The sequence below is a fragment of the Dasypus novemcinctus genome, chromosome 5 (assembly GCF_030445035.2).
Source record: "Dasypus novemcinctus isolate mDasNov1 chromosome 5, mDasNov1.1.hap2, whole genome shotgun sequence".
NCBI lineage: Eukaryota > Metazoa > Chordata > Mammalia > Cingulata > Dasypodidae > Dasypus > Dasypus novemcinctus.
This window is the reverse complement of record NC_080677.1, coordinates 14,677,460-14,702,490: the sequence shown is the minus strand read 5'-3', so window position 1 is coordinate 14,702,490 and position 25,031 is coordinate 14,677,460. Positions and strand designations below refer to the sequence as shown.

General features: G+C 39.0%; 1 protein-coding gene, 1 long non-coding RNA gene and 1 pseudogene across 7 annotated transcripts in view; 1 reads left to right on the top strand and 2 right to left on the bottom strand.

The window, feature by feature from the left end:
• Window positions 1-19,528, top strand: part of LOC139439014 (uncharacterized) — a 77,773-nt gene extending 58,245 nt beyond the window's left edge. Inside the window, exon 3 of the long non-coding RNA XR_011648784.1 lies at window positions 19,032-19,528. This is a non-coding gene — a long non-coding RNA (uncharacterized lncRNA). The remainder of the gene's footprint in view (window positions 1-19,031) is intronic.
• The window catches only part of COA1 (cytochrome c oxidase assembly factor 1), a 135,785-nt gene that overhangs the window by 89,473 nt on the left and 21,281 nt on the right, over window positions 1-25,031 (bottom strand). The gene's annotated exons all lie outside the window — the stretch shown is intronic.
• Window positions 20,762-23,136, bottom strand: LOC101444629 (ralBP1-associated Eps domain-containing protein 2 pseudogene; annotated as a pseudogene).

Here is a 25,031-nt window from a genome sequence, read left to right as displayed (position 1 = left end):
TTCTAGACGCCATCTGCTTTTCCTAGCTTATGGTCCCCTTACTCCAACTTTGAAGCCAGCTACTTTAGGGCAAGTCACTTTCACGTAAGTCGTTTTCAACCACTTCTCTCTGGTTCTTCAGATTCCCTCTTTTATGTTTGTGATTACAATGGGACCATTTAGATAATCCAGGATAATCCCCATATCTTAAAGTCAGCTAATAAGCAAACTTAAGTCCATCTGCAGGGAAACAGATGTGGCTCAACTGATAGAGCATCTGCCTACCATATAGGAGATCCAGGGTTTGAACCCAGGGCCTCCTGGCCCGTGTGGTGAGCTGGCCCATGTGCAGTGCTGCCTTGCGCTAGGAGTGCTGTGCCACACAAGGGTGGCCCCCCGTAGGGGAACCCCACGCACAAGGAGTGCGCACCACAAGGAGAGCTGCCCCATGCAAAAAAAGCACAGCCTGTCCAGGAGTGGTGCCACACACACAGAGAGCTGATGCAGCAAGATGACGCAACAAAAAGGCACAGATTCCCAGTGCCACCGAGAATGCAAGTGAACACAGACGAACACACAGCGAATGGACACAGAGAGCAGATGGGGGGGGGAGGTGTAAAGGGGGAAAAAATAAATCTTAAAAAAAAACAAAACAACAAAGCTCCATCTGTAAGCCTAGTTCTCCTCTGCCATATACACTAATATATTTAGAGGTTCCATGGATTAGGAATTAGGACATGGATATTTTGGGGTGGATCATTATTCTGCCCCACCAGTGTCCCTAGCAGCTTTCCACAGAGATTTCTTCATTACAGAATTGTTTAATCCCAGACTGGGCGTGGGGTGGAATTACCACAGATTGGGGGGAAAATGGATAACCACTGTGGTCCCAAGTCTAAGCCTTTATAGCAGCATTCAGGAAGAGGTGTGCCAAGGTTATCACAGGGGTACCAACCGTACTACAGATTGGAATGGCTCAGGAAAAGGGGGCTTGGGAGAGCATTACTGTCCAGGTACAAGAAAGACAAAGTCATAAGAAGGGGGTTTGGGGGAGTTGTTAAAGCAAAGTCCAAGGTTGAAGACTGGCTCTGGCACTAGCTGTAAGATCTTAGGCAAGTCCCTTAAATTCTGTCTTACTTTCCTGAGCTTTAAATGAGAAAGTTGATCTTAAGCTATTCTCTAAAGTCCCTTCCAAGTCAATATACTATGATGTAATATAATGGGGAAAAGGAAAAAAAAAAGACTAGAAGTTTTCTTTCCTTAAATTTGAAACCAGAGCTTAGCACTTCATTTTCCAATGGGAAGAGAGAATAGAATATGCTTCTCTATTTTGAGGCCAGATAAATAAAACAGTGAGAGGAAAAATCTCTCATAGCATCTTCATCACTTGAATTTTCAACTTAATCCATTTAAGTAAAAACAGTTAACAGATGACAACCTTGATCATTCCAGATATTAAAACATGAAAAATAATTATACTATATCAATAGGAAAAGAAAGAAAATTTTAGAAGATTAGCTCATCTTTAGTGTTGGGGAGAAAGGATGAGGAAAGGCAGAGAAACCAGTTCCTACGAAGTATAAGGTATAATTCAGAATGAGATATGAAACCAGTAATCAAAAGATTGGTAAACATCTTACAAAACAACCTTAAATAAAGAAACTGAATGAATGGACATTCTACATTATCTCTGAATACTGATTTTAAAAAGAAAAAGTACTGAAATATATTAAGTAGTTAATCTCTATTACAGGAGAATATTGCCCATGAAATGTGAATACTTAGAAGCAGTGGAGGAGGGGGAGGGGGGAGAAGCAGGCTTTCAAACAGCTAGCTCCTTATCTCTTCCGAAGGGACCAACTTCATCTACAACAAAGTATGGAGAAGTTTAAACCTAAAAGCATTCTCAAAAACAGTTTGTGGTGAAGGGAACTGGGAAGGCATTCAGAGATCTAATGAAGATACAGCCCAGACTGTTGGCTGGCTAGTTTGCAAGAAAGATCTGGGGTCTGGGGAATAAGACAGCTTGGAGGAGCCCTCCTGGGATCAGAACAAATATCAAACACTGACCTGAGTAACCACTAAGAAGGAGCCACATTTTTATTAAATTAGATTAGTCTGTAGAGGAAATTATGCCCAAAGACATTGTTATAAACAACAGTGCCATCAGTGAGCTGGGTGTGGTCAGAGAAAGGCTAGAAGACAGACCTACCAGTATCACTGTCATCATGTCAGTGTGACTACAATACCCAAAGCTGCACCTCCTTGAGGAGTAATATCAGACTTCACTCTGTGGAGAACCAGGTGAAGGAATAGACCACAAATAAAATCTGGCCTGTCACTAAACCAACAAACAAGCAAATGAAAAAGAAGAAATCCCAAGGGGTAGGGGTGGGGGTGGGGGAAGGGCAGAGGACCAGTCCCCAGAGTTGCTTTAAAAAATATCATTCCCAACAAAAAAATTATGAAACATACTAAGAAACAGGAAAGTATGACCCATACACTAAAAAAAAGCTGGATACAGAAACTAGCTATGAGAGCAATCAAATGTTGGATTTAACAGAAAAAAATTTCAAAGTTGCCATTATAAATACATTCACAGAACTAAAGAAAGACTAATTAAAGAAAGGGTAGATAAGATGACAAAGTTGCAATAGACAAATGATAAAGGGATAGATGGGAGAACTGGAAATTCATATCAAAAAGAAAGAGGACCCCTATTTCATACCTTATATAAAATTAATTTGAAATGGATCAAAGACCTAAATAAAAAGTAAGAACTACAAGACTCCTAGAACAGGGGCTCTTAACCTTTTTTGTTCCATTTGTTTTTGTTCCCTTTGTCAGTCAGGTGAAAATCATGGACCCCTTCTCAGAATGTAGTGGCAGATAGTTTCATGACACTCAACATCAGCATATCTTTAAATTAAATTTTAGGATTATTCAAAATTACCTTTTACTACTTTCCCATAATTTCAATACCTGATAACCTAACATGGCTCAACATCTGTTCAAATGGTCATTTTCGGCAAACATTTAGAAATCTTCGCCATCCTTACCAACCTTTTTGCAGGCAGTTATCCACCGTACTCAGAACACGCTACATCAAAATAAAATCATACTAAGTCCACACTATACTGTGTACTATTTAATAAATATATCATACCCGCACCAACATGTCCCCATAAGAATAATGTTTTTTTGAATTTTCAATCCAACCTAATGGACCCCCTGAAATCTTTCTGGTTCAGAACCCCTGTCCTAGAAGAAAATGTAGAGAAACATCTTCAAGATCTGGTGGTAGATGACAGAGTCTTAAACCTTATACCAAAAGCACAAGTCATGAAAGAAAACATGGATAAATGGGACCTCCTCAGACTTAAACAGTTTTGTGATTCAAAGGACTCTGTCAAGAAAGTGAAAAGGCAGCCCACTCAATGGGAGAAAATATCCAATAAGGGTTTGATCTCCATTCTATATGAATAGATCATACAACTCAACAGTAAAAGGCAACCCAATTTAAAAATGAGCAAAAGACTTGAACAGACATTTCTGCAAAGAGAAATACAAATGGCAAAAAGGCAGAGGAAAAAATACAACATACCACTAACTACTAGAGAAATGCAGATCAAAACGACAATATGTTATCACCTCACACTGCATAAAAGGGCCATTATTTAATAAACAGAAAACAATAAGTGCTGGAGAGGATGTGGAGAAATAGGAACACTGCTTCACTTTTGGTGGGAATGTAAAATGGCGTAGCCTCCATGGAAGACAGTTTGGCAGCTCCTCAGGAAGCTAAATATAATGCCATATGATCCAGCAATTCCTCTACTAGGAATATATCCAGAAGAACTGAAAACTGTGAAACGAACAGACATTTGCACACTGATGTTCACAGTAGCATTAATCACAATTGTCAAAATATGGAAACAACCCAAGTGTCTATCAACTGATGAACTGAAAAACAAAATGTGATATATACATATGACGGAATACTATGTAGCTGTAAGAAGAAATGGAATTGGGACATGTATAACAAAGGTTTCTTTTTGAGGTGATTAAATCGTTCTAAAATTTACTGTTGTAATGGCTGCACATATCTGTGGACATTCCGAAAACCACTGAATTGTACACTCTAAATGGGCAAATTGTATGTGAATTATAACTCAATTAAGCTATTAAAAATAACTGAAGTCTGGGAATTCAGAAATAAGTTATCTGCGCAATTTACACAGTAAGGCATGAGCTACCATTTTAAAAATATATAATTGATGCCTATTCTAAACAGTAAGTATGCCAAAAAACAAAAAACAAAAAAACCCTATATGGAACCAACAATTGATATCTTAGCTGGATTTAGGAATAGAGTATTGAGAGAGGAGCATGGAATGAAAGTTGTGGTTCTGGTTACAATGAATCTAAGTTTGTAGACCTGCACCTTCGTCCCAAGGCCTAGATTTGCTCAACTGCAAAATAAAAAGATTCTAATATTTGAGAAGGTGATGGCTAGTCATTTCTCATATCCACTGATGGCAAAGATTAAGAAACAAGCACATACTGACAAATTAAAGATCTCTAATGGATAAAGGAAAAATTTGATGTTCAAAGTGTTGGGGATTGAATCATGGCCCCCCAGAAAAAGCATGTTTAAGCACCAACCCTGATCCTGTGGGTATGAACCCATTTGTAAATAAGATCTTTGAAAATGTTTTTAGTTAAGGAGTGACCAAAGTGAAAGAAGGTGGGCCTTAATCCAATATGACTGAAGTTCTTATATGCATAAGGAAATTAGATGCAGGAGAAGCCATGGGGAGTAGCCAGAAGCTGGAAGTCAATAGAAGCCCAGAGAAGACACTGCCATGTGCAGTGCCATATGACAAAAGCAAGGAGCCCCAAAGTCTACCTCCAAAACCATGAGCCAATAAATTCCTTTGTTAAGCCAACCTATTATATAGTATTTGTTTTAGCAGCCAGGCAATTAAACAGAAAGCATTGTTAAATATTGCAACACACAATGAAGAAAGAATGCTTGCAAAATTACTTTTTTAAAGGCCAAAGGCCTATCTGGGAAAATTTAGCCAAAAGAGTGTCCTCACAATCTTAAACCATCATAGCTCACCTGATGTACCGTTTATCAAGCACTAAAATGCGGATGGAAATATTTCACTCTGAGCTGATCAACAGTGCACTTGAAAATACTTTTCTCAAGAAACTTAAATTACAGGTGACTTTTGCCAGTGACAAAAGCAGAATCTGACAATTCACATCTATTCACACTTATTCAATATATTATTCAATATATTTTACAGTGAAGAAAAACCATGGTGATCAAAACAAAGAGCTCTTCATGCACAAATCTAGCTTTCAGCTGCTTTACAACCCCAACCCCTACTCAAAACCCAAATCATACAGGGAAGAAGGCCTGAGCTGTCTGTGGTTGGGCAGTTCCTGTCAAAGTACATTTCCACTTGCCAAACAACTCATCTTCCATCAGTCACAGATAGAGCTGATGAAGGGCAGGCAGGGAAGGCTATGCTGTCTTATGTGCTCAAGCTGCCATTCATGTCAAGGGGCCAATTTTTGAGTGAAAAAAATATCACCTTGAATTTTTCAAGTCCTTTCTACATATACTGTGTACCTTAGGAGGAAGGCAGAAATATACACAACTGTGACTACTTTGATTTACCATATAACCTAAGGCTGGTGCACTTTGATCTTGAGAGACCTTGTTCTTTAACACAAGAAGAATAAAATTATTTTTAAAAATCAAATCTTCCCCATTGGAGGTGGCAGTGATTAGAAGTCGGCCCATGTGCAGTTTCTGGGTTCCAGTAATGTTCTGTTTTGTGACTTGGGTGCTCATTACATGTGTTCAGGTGTGTACTTTTCTATATTTATGTAATTTTTAAATAAAAAGCTCAAACCAAAACAAAAATCAATACTTACCAATAGAATAATGCATCATACTTATGAATAGGCAAATCACAGAGCAGGAAATCCAAGAGACCAACAGACTCAGAAAAGACACCCTACCCCTGTCGAATTCCCATACCCTTTTCAATGTGCCCTCACAAATACATGTCCATCATCCCTAATTACTTAACCCTTTTTCCAAACATTCTTGCTCGGCCTCAGTGGCTCACAACCTCTGACTCATTACAATCGCCTGGAAGCTAAAAAACAATTACCTATACATGAGTTCTACTGCAAAGGACTAGAGTCAGAATCTCTGGGGGTGGGACCCAGAAAATGGTATATCTACAAGCCCTCCCAGGGGATTTTCACAGGTGCCAGTGTTGAGAGCCACCACCCTGGAAACCTGCTTCTCATTGTCCTGCAGCCCTCTTCACAGCCATGGCTGTCTTCTCTCACACCCTCTTAACAATACAGGTTTGAAAAAGGGTAGGGGTCCTCCTTGGCTCTCATTGCTACTTCCAAAATACTGTCTTACATGTTTCCCTAAAATTTCAGCTATGAGCCTCATATTCTCAGACCACACCATCCCTACTTTTCTGGGTTACAGTCATCAACACTTCCTCCCACCTCATTCCTTAGAGATTTTTTAGCTCCTGGCCATGACATTCTCTCCAATACTGCTCTTGTCAAAATGCTAGAGGATTTAAAAATCTGCATAGATGGCCCCTGACATCCTCCTCTCCTCCCATGATCTGGTGCTCCACTTCATCTCAGCCACTCATTCCCAGTCAAACCCTAAAACTTGTCATGGTTACCAATAAGTTAACCCCCTCCACATTCCCAATTTCTAGTTTCCCACCTTCCAGCTAACACCTATATTTTCAGCTCACCTCCTCAAATTTCTTTGCTCCAATGTTTTTAAACCCCAGTTCTATAATCCATTAATCCTCCCACCTTTTCACTGCCCTTTACCCAGCTTAGGGTCCCTAATCCATCTTTATAATCTCTCTTCCTTTGCCCACACCCTCCACTATCCTGTCCCCTCTGGCTCCATCTTTATTACCTGGAAAACCCCAATCCTAGATAAGCCCTATTGGCTACCTATTCTGCACAGGTGAATTTGGCTGGAGGAATATAAGCAACTCTCCTGGCTGATCTCACAGAACACTTATGTCTGACTCCAAATGGGTATATGGCATGGCCTTGTCATCACATCATTTCCCCTAGTCACCTGGATGATCAGGCTGCACCTCTTCCTCTCTTCACCCATATACATCTCCCTCATCATGCTTACCTGATGACCGTGCTACCAAATTCACTACGTAACCAGAATCTATCCATTTACCTGCATCCACCTATGTTCTCTTCCTTCCTTGGCCAGCTGCTATGTACCAATGGTCTGTGCTCCTATTTAGGACCACTCCCTCCACTGCACAGGCCATTCCATCCACTTACTCAACCTCACCCCATCAATTCTCTCCTCCAGCCTAGACACCATCAATCTTCTCTTCTCTACTATATCTTCACATCAGCCAGCATACTATAGAAGCTCCCATCTTTTAAAAAAACCCTCTAATTCCCACATCTTCCTGTAGCAACTGTCCAACTTCTCTACTCCCCTTTAGAGAGAAACTTCTCTGAAGAGATGTTTCATTTTGCTGACTCCCATTCTTGTCTTCTCATTCTCAAGGCACAGCAACCTAGCCTTTAGTTTCTTACCCACACCACCAAAGCAACTCCTAGGAACGTCTGCAATGCTCTACCTGTTGCTAAACCTAAAGGTCAAATCTCCGTGCTCATCTGACTTGACCCATGAGAGACTTTGATACAGCCAACCCGTCCTACTTTGCAACTGTTTCTGCACCAGGGTTCAGGACACACTAGCTCTTGCTCCTCTCATTCCCAGCCCCTCCTTTTCAGTCACTTTTGTTGGTTAGCCTCTGCTCCCTGGCTTTGGAGAGCATCAAGGTTCAATCTTTGGACTTCTTTATCCAGTCTCAACTTTCAACAAGTCCTTTTTTTTTTTTTTTAAAGATTTATTTATTTACTTATTTATTTATTTATTTATTTCTCTCCCCTCCCGCCCCGGTTGTCTGTTCTCTGTGTCTATTTGCTGCATCTTCTTTGTCTGCTTCTGTTGTTATCAGCGGCACAGGAATCTGTGTTTCTTTTTGTTGCGTCATCTTGTTGCGCCATTTCTCCGTGTGGGCGGTGCCATTCTTAGGCAGGCTATACTATTCTTTGGCGCTGGGCGGCTCTCCTTACGGGGCGCACTCTTTGTGCGTGGGGCTCCCCTACGCGGGGGACAGCCCTGCGTGGCAGGGCACTCCTTGCGCACATGAGCACTGCGCATGGGCCAGCTCCACATGGGTCAAGGAGGCCCGGGGTTTGAACTGCAGACCTCCCATGTGGTAGACGGACGCCCTAACCACTGGGCCAGGTCCACCGCCTCAACAACTCTTCTACTCTGACATACACACCTCGACTTCAGACCCTTTGTACTTCAAAAGTGGTTATCCAACTGCCTAGCCAACCTCGCAAATTGAATGCTGAATAGGCTTCTAGAACTTCCTTGCTCAAAATCAAACTCCTAATTTTCTCTCTGCCCCAGACCTGCTTCTCCCACAGACTACATTCAGGGAATGGCAACTCCTGCCTTTCAGTTGTCAAAAACCTTAACACTTTTTCTCTTATGACCCATATGAAATACATCGGCATATCTGTTGACTCAACTTTCAAAATATAGCCAGACTCCTGCCATGCATTGGAGTCTGGCTATATTTTCCACAATTCTGGACTGTCACCATCATCTTTTGCCTGAACTATAGCAACAGTCTCCTCACTAATGTCCCTTAGCCTCCTTCAGTCTCCTTTCTACCCGGCAACTAGAGTGATCCTTTTAAAGCCTAAATAAGATTCCATCACACCTCTGTTCTAGGTAAAATGCAAAGTCTTTATCAAGGCTTATATGGCCCCTAATACTTCTTCCACTCACCTCCTTCTGCACACCGAGACACTAACTCTCTTCCAGCCACACTGGTCTTCTTGGGGCCTACAAACATGCCAAACATGAGGGTTTTTGTACTTGCTATTCCCTCTGTCTGGAATGTTCTTCCTCTAGTTGTCCACATGGCTCTCTTTCTATTTGTGTCACATCCTCCAAATCTCTGTTCAAATGTCACCTTATCAGTAAGTTCTTTCCTGACTATCCTAAATAATAGCCTCCATTCAAACCAGCAGTCTCTATATTGCTTATTGTTTTAATTTTCTCCACAGTATGTATTACCATCTGAGTACTATCTATTTTCATATCTATTCATTTTCTGCTTTACTTCATTAGAATCTGAGCATGCAGGAAGGACTGCCTGTGAGAAGGCACTTTGCCTGTCACTTAGTAGCATTCAGTGCAGCTGCTGAATGAATGATGCTTATACTCATTATTAGGAAAATGCAAATTAAGCAATATGAAAAAATATTACATATGGATCATATGCCAAAAATTTAAGTCTGATAAAATCAAGAGTGACCAGAATATGAAACAGATGTGTCTATACACTGCTGGTGGGAGTGTAAATTAATACAACTATTTTAGAGAGCAATTTGGCAGTATCTATTAAAACTGAAGATGCATGTACCCTCCAACCCAACAATTCCACTTGCATGTATATATCTTTGACTCTAGGGCATGGAGCAACTCTCTCCCAAGTAGGTGCAAGAATATTCACTGCAGCAATCTTTATAAAAGCAAAATAACCAAATTCTAAGTATCTATCAAAAGGAAATACATAAATTGTAAAAGAACCATACAATGCAAGACTATATAGCAGTTAAGACAAAGAACCAATCTATAAATATCTATAAATATCTATAAATATCAACATGCCTGCAGTTCAAAAACCACAATGGTGGACTAAAGAAAAGCAAGTGGTAGCAAAGTATGCATGATGTGATGCTATGCACATAGGTTACTGAAAAGATGGAAAACCAAACTACTTACATTTTTTGTTTATGGTTATACTTATATATAATAAATGTACCAGGACAGTGGTTATAGCTAAGGAGGAAAGGTAGATGAGAGAAAAATCGACTAAGGGAGGATTATACAGGGTACTTCCACTGTATCCATTTTATTTTATTTCTTAAAAAAGACAAAAGCCTAACAAGTATGGGAAAATTTCAAGAATTGATAGAAATGAATGAAAAGTGCATGGGTATTTGTTAAGGTATTCTCTAACGTTTCTGTATATTTATACCTATCCCCCGCAGACATGCAGATCCATCAAATTTAACATTTCACTACATCTGTCATATCATTCTTTCTAAACATTGGAGAGTAAGCTACATACATCATGCCCACTGAAAACTTAAGAACTTCCATGTACATTTCCTAAGAACAAGCATATTTGTTTATGTAACCACCTTAATTAAGTATAATTATCAAGTTCAAGAAATTTAATATTGCTATAAAGCTTATAGCCTATACTCTAGTTTTTTCATATGTCCCAATAATGTCCTTTTTGGGCATTTTGTCCTCCATTATTAGATCCAGTCCCACATCATGTATCACCTTTAGTTATTAATGTCTCTTTAAAGTCTCTTTTTTTAAAATTGTAGAACATATATACAACATGCACTTTGCCTGCTCAACCACACACAACAATGTTGTGCTACCGTCACTACCATCCATTATCAGAACTTTCCCATCACCCCAAACAGAAACCCTGTAACCATTATGCTTTACTCCTCCATCTCTGTCCTCACCCAACCCAGCAACTGTACTCTGTCTCTATGAACTTGCACACTCTAGTTATTTCATGCAAGAGGAATCATAAAATATCTGTCCCTCTGTATCTGACTTATATCACTCAACCTGTTGTCTTCAAGGTTCATCCATGTAGCAGCATGTATCAAAATCTTACTGCTCTCTAGGGCTGAGCAACATTCCCCTATATGTAGACACCACATTCTATTTATCTATTCACCTGCTGATGGACCTTTGGGTTACCTCCAATTCCCCAAGTCACTGTAAACAAGGCTACTATTAACACGGGTATACAAATATCCATCTAACTCCCTGCTTTTAGTTCTTTTGGGTATTTACTTAGAAATGAGATTGTCAGATCATATGGTAGAAGAACCACCAAACTGTTTTCCACAGCAGCTGTACCATTTTATATTCCCACTAACAATTTTCTAAGTTCATATTTCTCTGCATCCTCACCAGCACTTGTTACTTTCTGTTTTTTAAATAATAGCCATCCTAGTGCGTATGAGGTGGAAATATTAATAATTTTAATAAAGCATATTACATCCTAAGAAAATTTATGTGATAAAAATTTTGCATTTTTCCAATTTAATTAATAACAATGCCCAGCTTCTTCTAAATGATTGGTAAGGCTGCTGGGGTTTTTCTTAAAGCTCTGGAATTCCACAAGAGGAGGACTGGCTCAGCTTCATCTCCTTAAAATGGGCTTCAAGTGACACATTTCTATTTAAATATTAATAATCTGTGAACATTATAGCTTAAATGCAGTCTGAGGCAAGGGCAGTAGAATGGAAAATTCAGTTTCAGGTGGACATAGTAATAGGCACCAAGACTCACATGAGTTGCTAACATCACCAATTGGAAGAGACAACCAATATAAAGGTAGATTAACTGCCCTTTCATTTTGAGACTTGGGTTTCTGAATGCACAGCAGGACCAGTGATAACAATTCTACCTTCTCAGATAGTTTGTCAAAATCAGGAAATAGCTATGAAACTACAATTCAGTAGAAAAAAAATCTTCAGATTGCTGATTAATTATCCATACAGGATAAAAACCCAGGTGCACTGAAGTAGAATCCATGGGCAACCTAACTTTTCAGGGTCAAAACAAAATTTAAGAACACAAAATATGAAAAACAAGTGTTTAACTGATAGATAAATAAGAAGGTTAAATTAATTTCTGTGAAGTCAATACAACTAACTTGTAGGTAAGATAATTTTTTTTTAAATCTCAAAGGATAAAACTGATACACAATTCACAGGAACAGAAACATAAACCCAGCTCACTAGTATAAATCACAATGCCTCAGTACCGTGGTTTCCCTGCTGCCCTCCACTGTGAAGATTCTGAATACATGCCACCCAGTAATATTTATTTATACAGGACCTTTCAGAACCACAGGACAAAAAGCAGCATAAAACTTGCTATGCTAAATATAAGTTTAGCGAAGTTTTAAAGAGATGATATGCCAGGCAGTCATCAGCCAAAAATGATGATAGCCAACTAGCAAAAACAACCCGATTATGCTAATCGCTTGTATAAACTGTGTTAGTGGCCATGAGGGATGACTCATAAATGGCTTGCCATACTTGTGCCTGATCTTGGTACTCAGTTCCCAGTGACACTTATCTAAACTAGAAAGTGCTTTAAAAGTCCATTATCAGGGGAGCAGGTGTAGCTCGGATGTTGAGGTTCCAGGTTTAATCCTGGTACCTCCTTAAAAAAATCCATTATCAGTTGTTAACTAATTAAATAACTAAACTTCACAATTAAAGATTGCTTGGCAGGCACACTAAGCACATACCTTTCTACTACACAAATGATCAATATACAGAAGAGCTGATAAATTCATTCTGAAGAGTCCTCACCTTTGAAAGTCAGGAAGTTTCATCACCTCCTTATATTATCATAAACATTCTTGCAATTGTCAACCAGAAAATGACAATTTCCCAGAGCTTTATCTTAGTATAGAAGCAACATGTAGGACTAGGAAAAACTCAGAACAGGATGGGTTAAGAAAGCCACAAGTACATCTCAACTGCTTCCTTCAAATTATAAGGACATAAAGACATTAATTGAGACACTCATGAAAGAGCACACCCTTAAAGATGAATCCTGCACTTTGATACACTAGGATCAAACCCAGAAAAAAAATCACATGTACCCCTCACTTGGTGAACTTTATAGCGAGCACAGCAACATGGAGTATGTAGTTTATATGTCCCTGAGAAATCTGTGCATCTTTCTGGCTATATCCAAAGCAGTTATTATTATTCAATTAAAAGTTCTTATTCACTTATTAATTACAGAGTTAAAATTATGTCGTTTAAAGTGACAGTCGGATTTGCACAGCCAGCCTACTATTATTTATAAAAGGTGAAGACTTTTTTCTCTAACTATTAATTACCATGGGTGTGTTTTATATTAGCTTCTGATAGTTTCCAGACTTGAAAGATAGCTTAGATTCTACATAACTTTCCTACCACAGACAGCACCACTGTCACACAGCCACAAACAAGAAAAGTTCAACAATTTAGTAGAGAATTTTAAAAACTGATCCACTATGTCTTACAAAGAAGTTTATTCAATGCCTTAAAAGTTGTCCTACACATTTAGAATGCTGTTAACATCCCAACACCTAATTAGCATATCAAAACACTATCATTTCAGAACTAGACCTATCTTAGAAGTTATGGCCAGAGGCATTTGAGAAATATATTGAAAGAGAAATTAGGCAGGAGGTAGGGAATTCTTAGGGCACGGTATCAGTCTTTTCAAATATATAAACACAGGGCTTAGAACTATTTTAAGTATATTTTAACTTCTCATCTAGTAGGCCTACTTAAAACTTAAAAATAAGTACATTAACATCACCTTGTAAGCACTTTAAGAACAAGTGGAGACACTAAAATATTGAGACATGAAGTCTAAGTATACTTCCAGCAATAAAATAAAAATCAAGACTGTGCCAGCAAATCCAGGATGCACTATGGTTTTGATGAAGCCTGTCCAAATTAGACTATTTAGCGCCCTCTGGAGGCAAATTTGTTTTTCAAATTGGAGAAAAAAGTATGGACCACAATAAGCAATATAAAACCTCAAATCCGGGAACGGTCCGAGTAGTAAAATTCCAACATCAGCACAAATTAAACTTTTTGATAATCACTTTAAGAGCAAGTGAAGATACTAAAATAGTGAGACATGATGTCCAAGTATACTTTCAGCAATAAAATAAAAATCAAGACTGTGCCAGAAAATCCATGTGGCTGATAGATGCACAGGTGTTCAACAGACCATATTCTCTAATTTTGTGTGTTCCAAATTTCCCATAATAAAAGAGTAACAACAGAAAAAAATCGCCTGAGAGAACCCTGATTTGTCTCATGGAAATATTCTTTAAACCTAAATTTGTGCTTGAACCTATTTAAATTCTGATTTACTCTATAAGACTTCTAAGTATTCAGGGGTTAATACAAAATCTAGAAAAGAATGTCAATTAAATTTATTGCAGAAATTTTACTTATTTAAAGAAAAAAGGACAAGAGGGTAATGGGACTAAATAAGGACTCTTTAATCACCATTCAATTATTTTAGAAGTACTGGCAGACAATGAGATATAAAAAAGAAAGGATGTAATTTTCTTTAAAAACCACCATTATATGGTGCAGCCACTGTGGAGGACTGTTTAGCAATTCCTAAAGAAGGTGAATACAGATTTGCCATGTGACCCAACAATACCACTACTTGTATACCCAGAGGAACTGGGAGCAGTGACATGAACAGACTTCTGCACACCCAAGTTCGTGGTGATGTTGTACAGTTGCCAGAGGATGGAGACAACTTAGGTGTCGATCTACTAATGAATGGGTAAACAAACTGTGGTGTATATACACAATAGAATATTATGCAGCTGCAAGAAGAGATGAAGTCATGAAGCGTGATAGCATGGATGAACCTGGAAGACATTATGTTGAGTGAAGCAAGCAAGACACAAAAGGACAAATACTGGAGGCGGACTTGGCCCAGTGGTTGGGGGGGTGTCTGTCTGCCACATGGGGGATTTGCGGTTCAGACCCCGGGCCTCCTTGACCCGTGTGGAGCTGGCCCATGCGCAGTGCTGATGCCCCCGCCGAGTGCCGTGCCACGCAGGGGTGTCCCCGCGCCGGGGAGCCCCATGCACAGGGAGTGCCCCCGTGGGGGTGCCGCCCAGCGTGAAAGGAATGGTGCCACTGCCCACATGCAGAGCTGACACGGCAGGATGGCACAGCCAGGGGAAGCACAGATTCCCCTGCCGCTGGACAAATACTGTATGATTGCATGTTATGAACTAAATATATTTTGTAAACTTGTGGAATTAAGAACTAGAATATAGGTTGCCAGAAAATAGAATGAGTTAGAGAATGGAAAGCTGGGGGCTAACCTGTACAGAATTGGTACAAAGGTTGTTTATATCTTTGGAAATGAATAGCAAAGATGAAAACACAATATAGTGTTTGAAATTAGCAGAGCTATTACATGGATATAATAGTAGTTGAAAGGGAAAGTCTAAGATCATGTATATTACTAGAAGGAAAGCTAAAAAATGTAACATGGGATTGTAAAGCATAGTAAAACCTCATATGAAATACGAATATGGGTAATATTACTCATCTGGACTTCTAATACTCAAGGTGAATACTGTCCACTTTCAAAATTTATAAAAATGGAATCATTTAGTTTGCATTCCTTTGTACATGGGTTCTTTTGCTCAACATTATGTTTCTGAGATTCATACATGTTGATACGTGAGTTGAGTTTGTTCCTTTTCATTAACGTATAGTATTCAATGGTAGAAACACATACCTTATCTATTATACTGTTCATGGCCATTTCCCCCCCAATTTGGAGCAGCTATAAACAGTCCTATTCATGGCACTTGGTTGCACCTACGCACACCACTTCTGTTGGGAGTGGAATTGCAGGGTCATACAGTATGAATACAATCAGCATTAAAGAGAGATTGCCGATTGTGCAACTATGAACTAAATATATTGTGCAACATATTGTATGATTCCATTTATATAAAATGTAAATATAAATCATTTATTAAAAGAGATATTGCCAACCAGCTTACCAAAGTGACTGTACCAATATATACTCTACCAACAGTGTCTGAGAATTCCTTTGCTCCATCTTCCCACAAATTCTGTACCATTAGTCCTTTTACTTTTCGTGTTCTGATGGGTATGCAGTAGTTGTACGCCATTATGATTTTAATTTACATTTCTCTAATGACTTAGGTTGAATACATTTTTCTTAATTTTACTTAAGATAATGTGCCAATATATTTATGATGAAATTGGTAATTATTACAGTCCTTTCAGAATTCTAGAAAATTGATAGTGATTACTATTAATAAAGATATACGAGAACTTTGTGTCCTGAAGGTTTGATTTAGTTACTGCCTACTAAAAGCTCATTTGTTATAAAATGTGAGTCATGTCTTACTCCAATTCTAGAGATCCTACAGAGATGAAATGGAAAGAACTTTGGTAGGTAAAGGAGAAGATTCATGGACAACTCCTAGACATCTGGTTTGAGCAAAGGATGCTCAAAAAAGAGAACTAATATTTCTTTAGCAGTGTGGTAGGTGCTTGACAAAAATAGTCTCCTTTCATCCTCACAACTCTAGCAGATATTACTTTCCCAAATTATAAATGAAAACACTAGGAATAGGAGAGATTAAATAACTTGCCCAAAGCCAGAAAGTTAGAAAGTGCTGGATATCAGATATTAACTGAAAAAAACCTTCAGGTGCTAATAAGCCCTTTCCACCACAGCAAACTCTAATATCCACATGCTATTTGTTTCACAACTGAGTTGAAAGACTAGATTTTCTACCTAGGAATATAAAACAGACACCAAAACAACAGCCAAGCAGCTGTCAGGGTTCCATTATGACTAAATGAAGTAAATCACACAAGAGACTTTTGACACCACTGTTCTGAGCAAAGTCACCTTTGAAAACAATATTACATTTGTTTTGTTTTGTTTTGTTTTGAATTCACTTGGCACTTTAAGTTAAAAAAAAAAAAAAAGATGTTCAGATCCTTTATTCTCATTAGAGCACAAGTTAATATCCCATCCCATACTTTTACAACTCCATTACAATGACAGCAGAAATTTTGTAATTAGGTTTTAACATAGTCTGACAGAAATTAAGATAAATTATTACTGGCTTGGGAAAAGATAAAGGGATGACTATGCCATACCTTGGTGTAACTGGATAGCAAAGACCAATTTCTTTATATATATATGAGAGCAGAGTAAACACACATTGGGAAGAAATGACCCCACTTCATTCTGCACTCTTCGAACCATATCAGTGAGACTGTGTAGCACAATTAATGTGGACAACAGATCAACTGGAGTAATGATACTCACATTTGAATAATATTTATAATGCAGATTCCTGGGTCTTAGTTATAATGATTCTGGATCATTAGGTCTGAAGGTGGGGCCTAGGAATCTGCTTTTTAGAAAGTTTTCATTTTCAAATGCAAACACGTAAAGGAATATACAAACCATATATATGCACACATGAAAGGAAATTAATACAATAAACTACCATGTATTCACCACCCAAGTTAAAACAAACATTTACAAGGACCTTAGGAACCCCCCGATTCCATCCCTATCCCTCTCCTGGGGGAACCACTATTCTGACTTCCACGTTAATCATTCTCTTGTTTATTAGTTTTACCTCCAATAATATACAACATGTGTATTCCTAACCACTATATTCTTAGTTTTGAAAAACTGAATAGAAACTCACAAACCACAAAACACAAGAGCAATGATGCCCATGTAGACGAAGGCGCCTAGGAAAAGGTGAACTGAACAAGCCTCTATGGTTCTACCTAGTTGCAGCTTCCCAGAGTTTTTAGGACTCTTCTCTGGAGGAGTTAGCCAGAAAACATGCAAGTCAACCACAGTCAGGGCTTCTAATACGACTGACTTTACAATGGGAATACAGAAGGGAGAGCAGTCTTCTCTGCATCTTTTGTTTTTAAGCTCGCTATGGCTATCCTTACAGGACTCAGGAGAAGAGAACAATTTATTGATAGGTGAAACAAGTACCCTTAGCTGATTCAGACAGCAGGGCACTGAGGGGAACACAAGGTCAAGACAGGCTAAGAACAGATAATCTGGTCAAGCTCACCAGGAAATTGTCCTCTGGTTAAAATGACGGCAAGAATCTTGGTAATTACAGTCTTCAACGTGTGTGTCTTGATTCATATCCCTCCAATCTTGATGGGTTGCCCTCTACATCTGAAACAGTTGTCTTCCTGGAATCTCTCCATCATCATTCTGGGGACTCCACTCAGAGTCTCCCTTCTGAATTGGATTCCTGTTTTCTGTATCTCATGTCTTTATCTTTCTTAGTTTATTTTCACCCTTTAACAGCTTTAATAAAGGAGGGATGGGAAGTAAATGTTTTGAGACCTTGTATGTCTGAGAGTATCTTTATTCTAACTGGTCATGGCTTTGCTGAGTACATAATTCTAAAGTGAAAGTCATTTTCCTTCAGAATTTTGAAGGCATTGTGCCATTGTTTTCTCACTTCCAGGTTGCTGAAGATAAATCCAAAGCCATTCTGATCCTTTATAGAAAAGTTTTATTTTAATTTAATTCAATTTTTTTTTTTACTCTAAAATCATCTCTGACCTTCAGTGTTCTGGGATTTCCTTGTTTTCATTCATCAGGCTGGACATTCAATGGGAACTCCAACCTTCAATTTTTCTTGAATTATTTATTTCCACCTTTCCATTTCCCCTATCTTCTCTAGGAACTCAATCATGTAGATATTGGACCTCCAGAATAGTCTGTTAAGTGCCCTTTCTCTTCTTTCTCCTTTTTTTTTTTTCTTTAATCTCATTGCCTTTTTGTTCTACTTTTTGGGAGATTGCCTCAACATTATCTTCCAACCCTCCTCGAGTTTTCATTTCAGACATATTTCTAACTTTTCTGTTTGTTTTCTGACTACTCATTTGTATGATATCTTGTTTTTTTTTCATCCTCATCTTTTCCCTCTCTGAGAAAACTAAAAATTGGTGAGGACTGGAGGTCAAGGTGTAGGGAGGGGTGGTGGTGATTTTCTTGCTCCACAAAGTCCGCTTCTTCCAAACTGCTTTTTCTGTTTGTTTTCATTTCCATCATTAATCTTCAGTGTTAGAGGTTTTCCTCAAATAATTTGTAATCCTTGGCTGTTTGCTTACGATTAATAGTGGCCAACTAAAAAGCATATTTGAAGATCTGAACCTGTGGGTGGGCTCAGTGACTCAGAGCTTCAAGGAGCCTCCTATTTTGATCTTTTCTCTAGGGCTACTATGAAACCCCTGAAGATAACGTACCAATCTCCTGCTTGGCTGCCAGTATCCAAAGACAAGAGGAGGAATAGGGTTGGGCCAAGGAGACCTGCTCTCAGCGTTCAGTATGCATGTCATCACATCCCTCTATTTTCAGTCTGGTAATCACTATACTTCCCAATATTATTTCCGAACTGCGAATAGATATTAATATTTGTATTTTGGGAAGTGAAATGTGTTAATTCCCCAAGTCACAAATTGTTCTGTATTTTTCCTAAACTTTACTCACGTTTTTAACTAATGATGATTGTAACAATAAAGAATAAACCATTTTTCTGTTATAGGGTTAAACCAAAACTTCCAAGGGTTTTCTGCTAAAAAAGTAATAATAAATCCACAGCTTATTATTATTATGAACCTCCACAATATACTGTGACAAGATTATTATGTATTTCAAAGCCCTGTAAAATGATCTCTCTTATATAAACATGGGATAATAGAAAATATTTAAAGAAACACTAATGCAAAATAAATGCTGAATTAAAAAAACTGAAAGATAATGTTTACTATTTAAAAGTCATCATTCTAAAAATGAAATTTTAAAGCAAGCTAAACATTACTTGCCCTATCCATTAGTCTTGATCTTTGTTTCATGACAAATATTTCAGATGTAGAAAATTTTCTTTCATTTTGTGTGCACCTTGATCAAATTATGAATGCATCAAAAAGCATCATCAAGTTGGGTGTTAGGATACAAGTTGCTTCATATAAGCTCATTTACTTTTTTAATGATAAACTAATGGTCTGCTTACCCTGATTTTAGTTTTGCTTTGAAAGCAGATTTTAGATAATGTTCTGATTTCATGTCAGGGTATTCCACAACATCAAATCTTCTTCTTTTTGCAATTCTTGCGTTACGGTGGCAGGGTACAAGATCAATACCCTACAATCAGTAATGTTTCTATACACAAGCAATGAACAATCAGAAGAAGTCAAGAAAAAAATTCATTTTACAATAGCAACTAAAAGAATCAAATATCTAGGAATAAATTTTACCAAGGATGTCAAGGATTTGTATCCAGCTGTCTATAAAATATTGTTAAAAGAAATCAAAAAAGACCTAAATAAATGGAAAGGCACTTTATATTCATGGACTGAAAGATTAAATATTGTTAAGATGCCAATTCTACCCAAAGCAAGTTATAGTTTCAATGCAATCTCAGTTAAGATTCTAACAGCCTTTATTGCAGAAATGGACAAGTCAATCATCAAACTCATATGGAAGGATAATGGCCTCCAAATACCAAAGCCATTTTGAAAATGAATGGAGAGGACTGATCTTAAAACTTATTATGAAACAACAATAATCAAAAGCAGCATGGTACTAATATAAGGAAAGACTTATAGGGAGTAGGTATAGCTCATTGATTTGAACATCTCCTTCCCATGTATGAGATCCCAGGTAAAACGCCCAGTACCTCCTTTTTTAAAAAAAAGACAATTATACCAGTAGAATCAAATTGAGAGTACAGAAATCAACACTCATATTTATGGTTCAGTGTTTTTTTAATGTTCTAAATTTTTATTTACTAGTAGATTGTTTTTTAGTAAGGAGCCGCATCTAACACCTTGAGGAAGTACTTAAGAATGGGAGATAAGTACTTAAGAATGGGAGATAAATTCAACTGATAAATATAATTTCACATTGGTATTTTTTCCACCACAGTAAAATGTACAGGTGAAGTAAAAGAGAAAACATCATATGTATTTTATTTTGCTGCTCACAGTTTTTGACACAGTCAGACATTTATGACAAGTAATTGGGCTCCAACATTGAAAGGAAAGATCTTGGCAGAGAAGTCACCCACTTCAACCTTGAGGGTCATGCCATGGTGACTAGACAAATTGTTCCAATCAATAAATAAGATTTATTTATTTGGGAAGCGGATTTGGCTCAATGGATAGAGCATCCACCTACCAAGGTTCAAAACCAGGGCCTCCTGACCCGTGTGATGAGTTGGTCCATGTGCAGCGCTGATGTGCGCAAGGAGTGCCAAGCCATATAGGGGTGTCCCCACGCAGGGAAGCCCCACACGCAAGGAGTGTGCCCCGTAAGGAGAGCCACCCTGTGTGAAAAAAGTGCAGCCTGCCCAGGAGTGGGACTACACACATAGAGAGCTGATGCAGCAAGATGACAGGTCTCTACACAGGCCAGCACTCCTATGAGGACCAGAACTCTGCATGGGCCAGCTTACCATGCAGGCCACTGCCTTCACCAGCAGGTCCCCAAAATGGAACTCTGGACCTCCTATATGGCAGACGGGAGCCCAACTGCTTGAGCCACATCCACTTCCCCACAATCCATTCTTCATGAACCTCTTTGAGGTGCTGCTGGAGTTCTCTGATCAACCTGGCCAGCACAGCATTTACCTCTTTGTTTTTGCAGATAGCAGTCTGAATAACCTTCTTCTGTTTGAAAGACTGCTTTTGGACTGTTGGATGGAGTTTCACAGCTGGTACAGTAGCTGGCCAATCTACAGTGGTAGAAGGCTTTTAGTTTTTTTGAGCTTGCTTTTCAGATCTGAGTATCTACGGATGGGCTTTGATGGAGGTTGAAAATATAGTAGGTCTTGCAGCTTCTTTGCTGGACTACTTTCTGCAGCCTGGAAAGGGAGTCTCTTCAAATGTGGTGTAACTTGGCCTCAGATGCTTATTCAGACTGCTCCTACTGTCTGAAATCTTCATAGTTAGGCAGTTGTACTGGAGGCTTGGGCTTAGCCCTAGGTTTGCTGGTTACATTACGATGGGAAACCTGATGGAAAAGGTATCAGAGGGAGTGCAGGTGATTAGAAAAATCCTGACTTAGCAGCTGGCACAGTGGGCTGGAAGACTTTATTTAGCTCCAAGGAAGAGGGTCCAGAATGGGTTTTCTATGGCAGTGATGGTGGGGTGGGAAGGTCCTCACCCTTTTCATGGCCTCTTCTATGTAGGCGCTAGAGTAAGATCCAAATCTTGGTCTTACTTTTTGACTGTTGGAATCCTTAGGAGTTGCTGGATCCTCAGACATCCTTCGGTAACGCTTTATCCACAGTGCTTTTCAAAGCTTGTTTGTTATCAACAGTCACATATCGGATAGAGACAGGAAAGTCAGTCATATCTTTAAGAGATGTCACCTCAATCAGATTCAAGTTTTGGGGTTGGTGGTCTGTTGCTACTGACTCAGAATAAGAACCAAATAATGCACACTCCCACTTAGGCTTAGGAAAAGCTGCTTGCAGGTAGTCTGGCTCCAGATTTGCTGGCAGGCCCTCAGGTGGTAGCCGTTCTTCCAAGCCACAGTGAGATGAAACATAGAATAGAACTCAGGCAGGGTCAAGGCTCTGTTGCAGTCAGCATCACTGAGTTCCCCAATATATGAGAGTTCTGGAATGCAAACTTCTACTTTGGTGAAAAAACTGTTGGCCACAGAACCTGAAAGGAAGGAACTTGGATCTGGCTGAAGGGATCTGAACTGACTGACTTATTACTCTCGCTGTTCTTCTGATATCTTCTAGGGTTGGTCTGCATAATTATTACGTTGTCCTGTGGTTCTCTCTCCACTGAAAAGGCCCAGATAAGGGAAGACTGAAGATGAGGGGGCTTGGGTCCAGGATCCCCCGACCAGGGTCCCTCAGACTGGATAAGAGGCTGTAAACAGTTCATAAGGAGCTGGCTGTATCTGTTTAGTGCTGCTCCCCAGGTCACTGCAGCCATGGCTCAAGGGTACCCTCTGGTAATGCAGTGGGGAAGAAAGAGGAGGCAAGTGGTGACATGTTAGGAGACTATGCTTCGTGCTGTTTATCCCCATTATCTATCCTTTTGAAGGAATTTTTTTCTGTGGTTAAATATGGAATCTGAACCTTAGTTCCATGCAGCTCAGTCAAGGTCCTGAATCATATTTCACCATTGTTCACAAAGCAAGGCAGAGGCAATTCACATTTAACTTTCTAGTCACACAGGGAGGCCAGATTTTGCTACAATTAATTTCAGGGTAACATAAAACTGCTTTCCACCCTACAGTTCTGTGATTTGGTACAGCATCATGGCAGACAGCTGCGACTCCTAGAATAGGCCAGCCATGAGGCTGACGGCAGTGGTGGCCACACAGGGGTCCTGGGCTGTGGTACCAGCACAGCTTGTGAAGAGCTCAGCAGCAGCAACCCCAGCCACAGCCCTTGCCCACTGCCACCAGAAGCTCAGAAGGGGCCCAAATGATTTCTGACTAGGGGGCTAAGACCACTCAATTAGAAAGAATAGTCTCTTCAACAAGTGGTATAGGGAAAACTGGATCTCCATTTGCAAAAGAATGAAGGAGGACCCCTACCATCCACCCTATTAAAAAATTAACTTAAAATTCATAAAAGCCTATGTGCCAGCTGGGCCCTGAGCCACAGAAGAGTTGTAACTCCTACTCTCTGGTTCGTTGGACTTACCCAGATCAGCCAACAGGGAGGTGAAGATGGTCAACCACCACACCAGGGAATCAAGAGTGCCTACAACTGCAAGCAGAGGAATTGCATCCATCATCCATGTGGAATCTAAGCCCCCTCTTGATCTAGAGGTGGAGTGGACATCACCACCCCAGGGTCCACAGAATGGAGGAATAAAATATGGATTAGAATGAACTTACTGATATTCTACTATAAAACTATTGTGATTAGTAATAGAAGAAATTGTAGCATTAGGGAGGAGAAAGTAGCCACAGTAGTTGCTAAGGGCAGGGAGAGGACAGAAGAAATGTGATGTGGGGGCATTTTTGGGACTTGAGTTGTCCTGAATGACACTGTAGGGTCAGATGCTGACTGTATATATCCTGCCATAACCCACTGAATGTACTGGGGGAGAGTATGAACTACAAGGTAAACTATTATCCATGTGGTGCTCCAAAATGTGTTCACCGAGTGCGATGAATGTGCGGCAATGATGAAGGAGGTTGTTGGTGTGGAAAGAAAGGGGGGGGGGGCGTTACAGGAACCACCTATGTTTTTTAATGTAACATTTCTGAGATGTATATATCTTCAAAAAAATACAATCTACAAAAATGCTGGGGGTATGTGGGTGGGGAGTGGGTTATATGGGAACCTCTTATGTTTTTTAATGTAATGTTCTTTGTGATCTAGTAACTTTAATAAAAAAAAAATTCATCAAAGACCTAAATATAAGAGCCAGAACTGTCACTCTCCTAGAAGAAAACGTAGGGAAGCATCTTCAGGATTTTCAGGCAATGGTTTCTTAGGCTTTATACCCAAAACACAAGCAACAATAGAAAAAAATAGATGGGATCTCTTCAAAATTAAAAACTTCTGCACCTTAAAGGCCTTTATCATGAAAGTAAAATGACAACCTACACAATGGGAGAAAATATTGGAAACCACATATCCAATAAACATTTAATATCTACAATATATAAAGAAATCCTTTAACTTAACAACAAAGACAAATAACCCAATTTAAATATGGGCAAAAGACTTGAATAGACATTTCTCCAAAGAAGATATACAATTGTCAAAAAGCACATGAAAAGATGCTCAACATCATTAGTCAATAGGGAAATGCAATGAGATACCATTTCACATTCACTAGAAATGGCTCTTGTTCAGGGAAAAAAAAACAAACAGAAAATTACAAGTGTTGGAGAAGATATGGAGAAATAAGAACACTCATTCATTTCTGGGGGTAAAGTAAAATGGTGCAGCTGCTGTGGAAGACAGTTTGGCAGTTCCTCAGAAAGTTTTAAGTATAGAATTACCAAATGACTCAGCAATCCCACATCTAGGTATATACCCGAAAGTACAGACAGCAGGGACTTGAACAGGTATTTGCACACTGATGTTCAAAGCAGCATTATTCCCAATTGCCAAAACATGGAAGCAATCCAAGTGTCCATCAACTGATGAATGGATAAACAAAATGTGGTATAAACATATAATGGAATATTATTCAGTCATTTAAAGAACCGAATTCTGATACATGCA